We start from the raw sequence: 7,542 nt of genomic DNA, 5'->3' as shown, positions 1-7,542 counted from the left end.
TTTCTGGGCTCTGTATTCCACTCCATTGATCTATTTGTCTATTCTTCCGTCAATACCACACTGTCTTGATTACTGTAGCTTTATAGTAAGACTTGAAGCTGGGTAGTGTCAGTCCTCTGACCTTGTTCTTCTCCTTCAATATTGTGTTGGATATTCTTGGTCTTATCCCTGTCCATATAAACTTTAGAATCAGTTTGTCAATATCCGCAAAATAGCACTGGTTTCTCAGAGGGATTTTGTTGAATCTCTAGATCAAGTTGGGAAGAACTGGCATCTTGATAACATCTAGTCTTCCTAGCCATGAACATGGAACCTCTCTCCACTTATTTAGTTCTTCTTTGATTTCTTTCATCAAGCTTTGTATTCTTCCTCATATAGATTTTTACATTCTTTTTAGGTTTATACCTATTTCGTTTCAGGGGGTGCTAATGTAAATGGTATTGTGTTTTTCATTTCAAATTCTACTTGTTCATTATTGGTAGATAGGAATGTGATTTCTTTGCATATTAACCTTGTATCCTGCAACCTTGCTAAAATTGCTTCTTAGTTCCATAAATTTCCTTGTTGATTCTTTCACATTTTCTACATGGATGATTATGTCATTTGAGAAGAAAGACCGTTTTATTTCCTCCTTCCCAATCTGTATACATTTTATTTCCTTTTCTTGTCTTATTGCACCAGCTTGGTCTTCTAGGATGATTTTGAAAAGGAGTAGTGAGAGGGGACATTGTTGCTTTGTTTCTGATCCTAGTGGAAAAGCTTCTAGTTTCTCATCATTAAGTATGATATTAGGCACAGGTTTTTTGTGGATATCCATTATCCAGTTGAGGAAATTCCCCTGTATTCCTAGTTTGCTAAGAGGTGTTTTTTTTAAATCATGAATGGATGTTGGATTTTGTCAAATGCTTTTTCTGAGCTATTGATATTATCTTGTCTTCTTTCAAATGCTGAAAGAGGGTCCCTGAAAAAAACTCAAAAGACTTCTTCTTTCATCTTATAAAAAGAGAAATGTTAAAAACAATTTGATGTGTTGAATTGTGTGTAAAGCATTGTCAAATAAGAGATGCTTATTCTTCTCCAGGTTATATTTGTATGGGTAAATATTATTAATATAAATATCTCAGAAATTGTGTGACGTTCATAGATATGTGTCAATGACCTCACTGTTCATGATATGTTCTGATATAATGATATGAGTCATAATTCCAGTTATCTTAAAATTTTGTATGTTAGAGAAATAACCATATTTCCTTGTGAAATGAGTTCTCATCAGATCTTTAACCATGGCCATTGGAAGTCCTTTGTCATCCATAGAGCATTTTTAGTTTGCTCTGATTCTTCTCTGAAAATGTTTGCAATCTACCACAGGCCAGAATGCATCATCAAAACCTTCCTTAAATAAATTTTAGGCTACTGGGCAAAGCAAGGATTTCCAGAACTTTAGTGAAGAAGTTGATGCGTTCCTGAAGCTGCTAACCAAAGATCAAGCAAAACAAGAACGATTATATGGCACTGAGTGAACCAATGAAGAATAAATATAATTATACAGCTTTTGCTTCAAACTTTCTGAATCTTTAATATTCTCATTTCTGCTTATAAGAATCAACTTTCTCTTTTCTCTCATACCATCTAGAGCTCACAACAATTTAATAGAATATACCTTCATAAAAACAAACATTTTTTTCTCCCTATGTAATCACTCCAGAATTCAGAAACTCTTATTGAGTGTTTTTACTTTTTTGGCAATATGGTTATTTAGCATTAGTTCAATAAGGATCTGTTCTCCATGAAACACAACACAATTGAAAACATTGGTTATATCACCAAGGCTTTATGTGGAATGCCATATTTGAGAATGATGTATAGAATCAGATACGGCCAGGCAGCTTTAAGGAACAAAATTTGACTTTATGGACCCACTGCTTACAACGTCCTCTTGGAAAAACCAACCTGACGCCTGGCTTCCAGTGTTTCCAGTCTCCTAGGTGAGTGAGGAAGGTTATTTCCTGGCATGCCCAGAAACTTTGGGACCTTTTGGGGACATTGAGAAGAGAGGAATTCATCCAAATTTGTAGTTACTACAAGTGAAGTCTAGTGCTGAGTTTCTCACTTGACTTCTTAGCCTTGAGAGGCTCTTAAAAGTCTAATCTGAGTTTCTTTATAAAAAGTCTCAGCAAAGCAAACTCAAAAAGGCCTTTGTGGTCAATTAGCATTCTTGCTGCACTTACATAAATAATCAGGCCAAATATAATGAGATGACTTATTTTGTAGACAAGAATAACCTTACTTTGGTTATCTTTGATCAAAAGCAGGATGACTGTGGAGAGAAATTTTATGTTTAAACAGAAAATTATAGTATGCCCCTGTGAATTTTCAATTCTTCTAGCTTCCTCCAGTGTCTGGCTAAAAGTGAGAAGTTGTGACATCTCCAAATGGTGATGAGAATTTGAAGAAATGGGGTAACTCATACGTTAATGGTGGGAATGTAAAATTGTACAATCACTCTTGAAAATATTTTGGCAGTTTTCAAAAAAGAAAACTATAAAGGTAACTAATATACAATTGATAAATTTTATGCCTGGCCATTTATCCCGGAAGAATGATTTGTGTTCACATAAAATCATGTGCATGAATGTGTACAGCAGCTTTATTTATAATATCCCCAAATTGGAAACAACCCCGGTGTCCTTCACTGGGTGAGTGGTTAAACACACTGTGGTACATTCCTACCACGAAATGCTGTTCAGATATAAGAAAGATTGAACTCACAATGCACTCAATAACCTGGATGAATCTCCAAAAGACTATGCTAAGTGAAAAAGGCCAATCCTGAAAATTTCCATATTGTACGATTCCATCCTTATATTACAAAATTATCGAAGTGGAGAACAGATTAGCGGTGGCTGGGGTTAAGGAGTGGGTGTGGGTGTGGGAGGGGAGGAAGAGTGGGCTTGGCTGTAAAAGGGGAATGTGAGAGATCCTGTGGCGGTGGGAATATTCTCTGTGTTGACGGTCTCAATATCCATATCGTGGTTATATTATACTAAGGATTGCGAGATGGTTTTATTTGAGGAAGCAGCATAGGGAGTACATGGGATCTCTATTATTTCTTACAACTGTATGCGAATCTACAGTTATTTCAAAATATAAAGTTTATTTTAAAATTGAAGGAGAAATAAAGATTTTTCTCAAGCAAATGAAAGCTGAACAAATTTTTTGCCAGCATAATTACCCCAGAAGAAAGTTTTAAGAGACGTCAGCAAGATGGCAGACTAGGGCGCTCAAGGCCCTTGTTCCCCTATAGAAATACTGAGTTAACAACCCATATGGACCAAAATACCTTTACAAGAACTCTAGAAACCAATTAAGAAGCTACAATACACAGCCAAATGCATGGCCAAGAAAGGACTGCATCAAAAAGAGTGAGAAAGTTGGTGGCATTTAGCTTGCCTTTGCCCCTACAGACAGTGACTGAAAGCCATACAAAAGTAGAAAGTTCTCTGGTAAAGCTAAATACACAGACAAATAGAAAAAGTTGTATTATTGTAATTTTGGTTTGTAACTCCACTTTTAATTTTTTAAAGGATTCATAGGACATGTGCAAATCATTCTATCCAACAACAGTAGAACACACATTCTTCTCAAGTGCGTATGGAACATTCTCCAGGATACACCCCATGTTGGGCCACAAAATAAGTCTTAATAAATTTTAAAATATTGAAGTCAAAGTATCTGTTCTGATCACCATGGAATGAAACTAGAAATAATAGCAGAAGGAAACAGGAAAATGCATAAATATGTGAAAATTGAACAATACAGTTTTAAAAACCAATGGGTCAAAGAAGACCTCGTAAAGGGAGTTAGAAAATATCTTGAGACAAATAAAAACAAAAACACAACATACCAGAACATAAAATGTAGCAAAAGCATTGCAAAGGGGGAGGTTTACAGCTGTAAACCTTTACATTAAAAAGAAGAAATATCACAGACCAATAACCTAACTTTATACTGCAAAAGACTAGAAAAAACAGAGTTGGGTTTTTAAAAAATTGACAGAATTGGCAAACTCTCAGCCAGATTAACTTTGAAAAAACCACCAAGTTTGCTATTTATTTCCTTATCTTACGTTAGTCCGCTGTGTAGAAGCTCCAGTACAATGTTATATTGGGGTGGTGAGATGGACATTTTTACTTCTTCTCCATTGCAAGTTGGTGGACATTCAATGTTCAGCATTAAGTATTTTGATTGCTGAAGGTATTTCCTAGATGATCTTTAGGAAGTTGAGGAAATTCTCTTCCATTCCCACATTGCCAAACTGTGTCTTTTTTTTCCTCATCAGTGGTGTTGAGTTTTAGCAAATATATTTTCTGCATCTATTTAGATGATCAAGCGGTTTTCATTTTTTGTTTTTCAAAGTGGTGAAGTACAATGGTTGCATTTTGAGTGTTATAAAACCTTTCCTCCCTAGAATAAACCCAGGTTGGTAATGAAGTATTATGCTTTCTATATATCGTTACATTTCATTTGCTACTGCACTGCTAAGGCTGTTTCTTCCTGACTTTTTGAAGGATGGAGGTCTGGAGTTTTCTTGTCTTATAACATTTTGTCTGCATTTGGTGATGAGGTAACGTTTGGCTTCATAAAATGTGTTGGGAAACTTCTCCTTCAGTTTTATTTCCTGGAAGACTTTGTATAGAATTGGCATTATTATTTATTACTTAAATTTTTGGTAGAATAATCTATGAAGGAATCCAGACCAAGAGATGTTTCTAACAATAAATCAAATTTCACATATATCATATATATACTTAGAAATACATATTATATATACTTATATTTATGTAACATAATAAAATATATTCACATACATATATATTTAGATTATTACGAGTATTTAGATTATCACTTTCTTTAGTGATCTATGACTGTTTCTGTCTTTCAAGAAATTTGTCCATTTCATGAAAATAATCAAAATATCAACATCAGTTTGTTCATAATATTTTATTTTTGTCTTAATAACATAAGGATCTGTAGTAACATATCCTCTTCCATTGTAGGTAACGGTAATTTGTTATGTCTTATTTTTTCTTGATTTGTCAAGCTAGGCATTTACCAATTTTACATATCTTTTTCAAAGAACCAGCTTTCAGTTTCATTGATTTTGCTCATTTGTTTTCTATTTTATGTTTTATTTTATTTCATTTTTTGCAGGGGAAGATTCACCCTAAGCTAACATCTGTTGCCAATCTTCCTCCTTTTTTCTTCCTTTTCTCCCCCTAGAGCCCTAGTACATAGTTGTGTATAGTTGTAAGTTCTTCTGGTTCTTCTATGTGAGCCACCACCACAGCATGGCTACTGACAGACGAGTGGTGTGGTTCTGCACCTGGGAACTGAACCTGGGCCGCCAAAGCAGAGCGTGCCGAACTTTAACCACTAGGCCATCAGGACTGGCTCTCTATTTCCTATTTTACTTATGGCCATTCTTATCTTCATTATTGTCAGTCTTCACTTTAGGTGAAGCTACTTGCAACTACTTTAGTGTATAATCTTATTCCTCCCTTATCAGGGTTTGTACATGTTCAGCCAGATCCTGCTGGGTATGGCACAGCAGCCCAGACATAAGGTAGGCAGCCAGGAAGAGAACTAGGGACAGTTCTTTCAGGATTCATCTGGATCTGAAGAGCCAATATTTTCAGGGGCATCCACCCTCACATCACCATGTCATGTAGAATCATCCTGGGGTTCCCCCCTGAGCCCTGACAGCATAACAGACTTGCTCTGGATGAGCATGTAAAAGGCTTTAGAGCTCTTGGACTCTTATCTATACCTGTGATTTTTCCTCGGCTGTGATTTCTCTTCCCCTGCAGGAGATAAGGGCCATTTGTACCAAACAGCTTCCCAGGGAGTTGACTTCTTTATAGCAATTCTGAGATGCACTCTTTGCACCTCCACCAAAAATCTCCCTGTCTTGCTCATCACGGTTATTACATTTCTTTTGGTAGCAGCAGGCACTGTCACTACAGGGAATCCCATCCTGCACATATCCATCTTCTGGGCACTGATGGGATGTCCCATTACACCACTCTGGAAGGTCGCATTCGTTGACCTGATGTCTACAGAGTTCCCCTGATGGCATGAACTTGCAGTCTTGGCAACAAAGCCCAAAAGCACAAGCAGCCCCAGGCCTCAGAGCGCAGTTCAACAGGCAACAGGGATCTTGCTCACACTGCTTTATAGATCCACAGTCACATTCCTCTTCTCCTTCAACCACGCTGTTCCCACAGTGCTTCAGCATAAAGACTTCCCCTGGACTTGGAGGACTGTGCAGACATGATCCCTGGTTTAAAGTGGTCTTTGTAAAATCTGCATAACTACAATTGGTGAATCTCTCCGCAGGCACTCTGACAGCATTCATGATGCAACCACCTTGTCCACACAAACAGACTTCTTCATCGTGTTGCATACCCAAAGTATAACCTAACTCATGGACCACTGTGATGGCAGAAAGACACCAGGGGCTCCTTGGAAATTATTAACGCCACAATCAATAGGAAGATGACATATTCCTGCAACATAGGCTGTACCAAGTACACTTATAAATGGTTTATGAAAATATGTGCGGCATCATCCTGTAGCTGGGAAAGACTGATTCGTTTCTACTGAGAGAAATTCTCCAGAACCTGTTCCATGCTTATTTTGATCTCTCTCTTCCTTTCTGTTTTTAGCTTGGGTAAAAGTTTATCCATTTTATTGATATTTTCAAAGAAACAGCATTTGGTTTCATTGATTATCTCTATTAATTTCCTGTTTTCAATTTCACTAGTTCCTACTCTAATTTTCATTATCCCTTCTCTTCTTCTTACTTTGGATTAAATTAGGTAGTTTATAATTTATTTTGGATATTTCTCCTTTTATAATATATGCAACTAGTGTTATACATTTTCCCAAACATTGCTTTTTGCTGCATCCCACGAATTTTGATAAGTTGTATGATTTCCAGTCTTTGAAATTTGTTAGGGTAGGTTTTAGGCCCCAGGACATGTTCTGTTTGGTAAATGTTTCGTGTGAGTTTCAGAAGAATGTGTATTCTGTTGTTTTTAAAGTGTTCTATAAATGTCAATTACATCCAGTTGATTGATGGTGCTGTTGAGTTCAGCTATATCCTTCCTTACTGATTCTCTTCTTGCTGAATCTACCAGTTACTGATAGAGAGTTGTTGATGTCTCCAAATATAATAGTGCATTTGTCAATTTCTTCTTGCAGGGTTATCATTTTTCACATTAAGTATTTTGCCATCCTGTTGTTAGGCACATACACGTTAGGGATTGTTATGTCTTCCTGTTACGTCTTGACTTCATCATTATTCAATGCTCCTTTCTATCTCTGAACATTTTCCTTGCTCTGAAGTCCAGTTTGTCAGAAATTAATATAGCTACTCCAGCATACTTTTCATTCATGTTAGCATGATCCTTTTACTCATAATCTGTATCTTTATATTTAAAGCAGGTTTCTTGTAGACAATATACACTTGGGTCTTGTATT

The 7,542-nt window shown here is 36.4% G+C and overlaps 1 pseudogene; it reads right to left on the bottom strand.

The window, feature by feature from the left end:
• Positions 1–5,821: 5,821 nt before the first annotated feature.
• LOC123287412 (disintegrin and metalloproteinase domain-containing protein 21-like) lies at positions 5,822–6,842 on the bottom strand (annotated as a pseudogene).
• Between the last annotated feature and the right edge of the window lie 700 nt (positions 6,843–7,542).

Source organism: Equus asinus, chromosome 7, assembly GCF_041296235.1.
Source record: "Equus asinus isolate D_3611 breed Donkey chromosome 7, EquAss-T2T_v2, whole genome shotgun sequence".
Classification (NCBI taxonomy): Eukaryota; Metazoa; Chordata; class Mammalia; order Perissodactyla; family Equidae; genus Equus; species Equus asinus.
The sequence above is the reverse complement of the archived record's forward strand: the minus strand, read 5'-3'. Positions and strand labels throughout refer to the sequence as shown.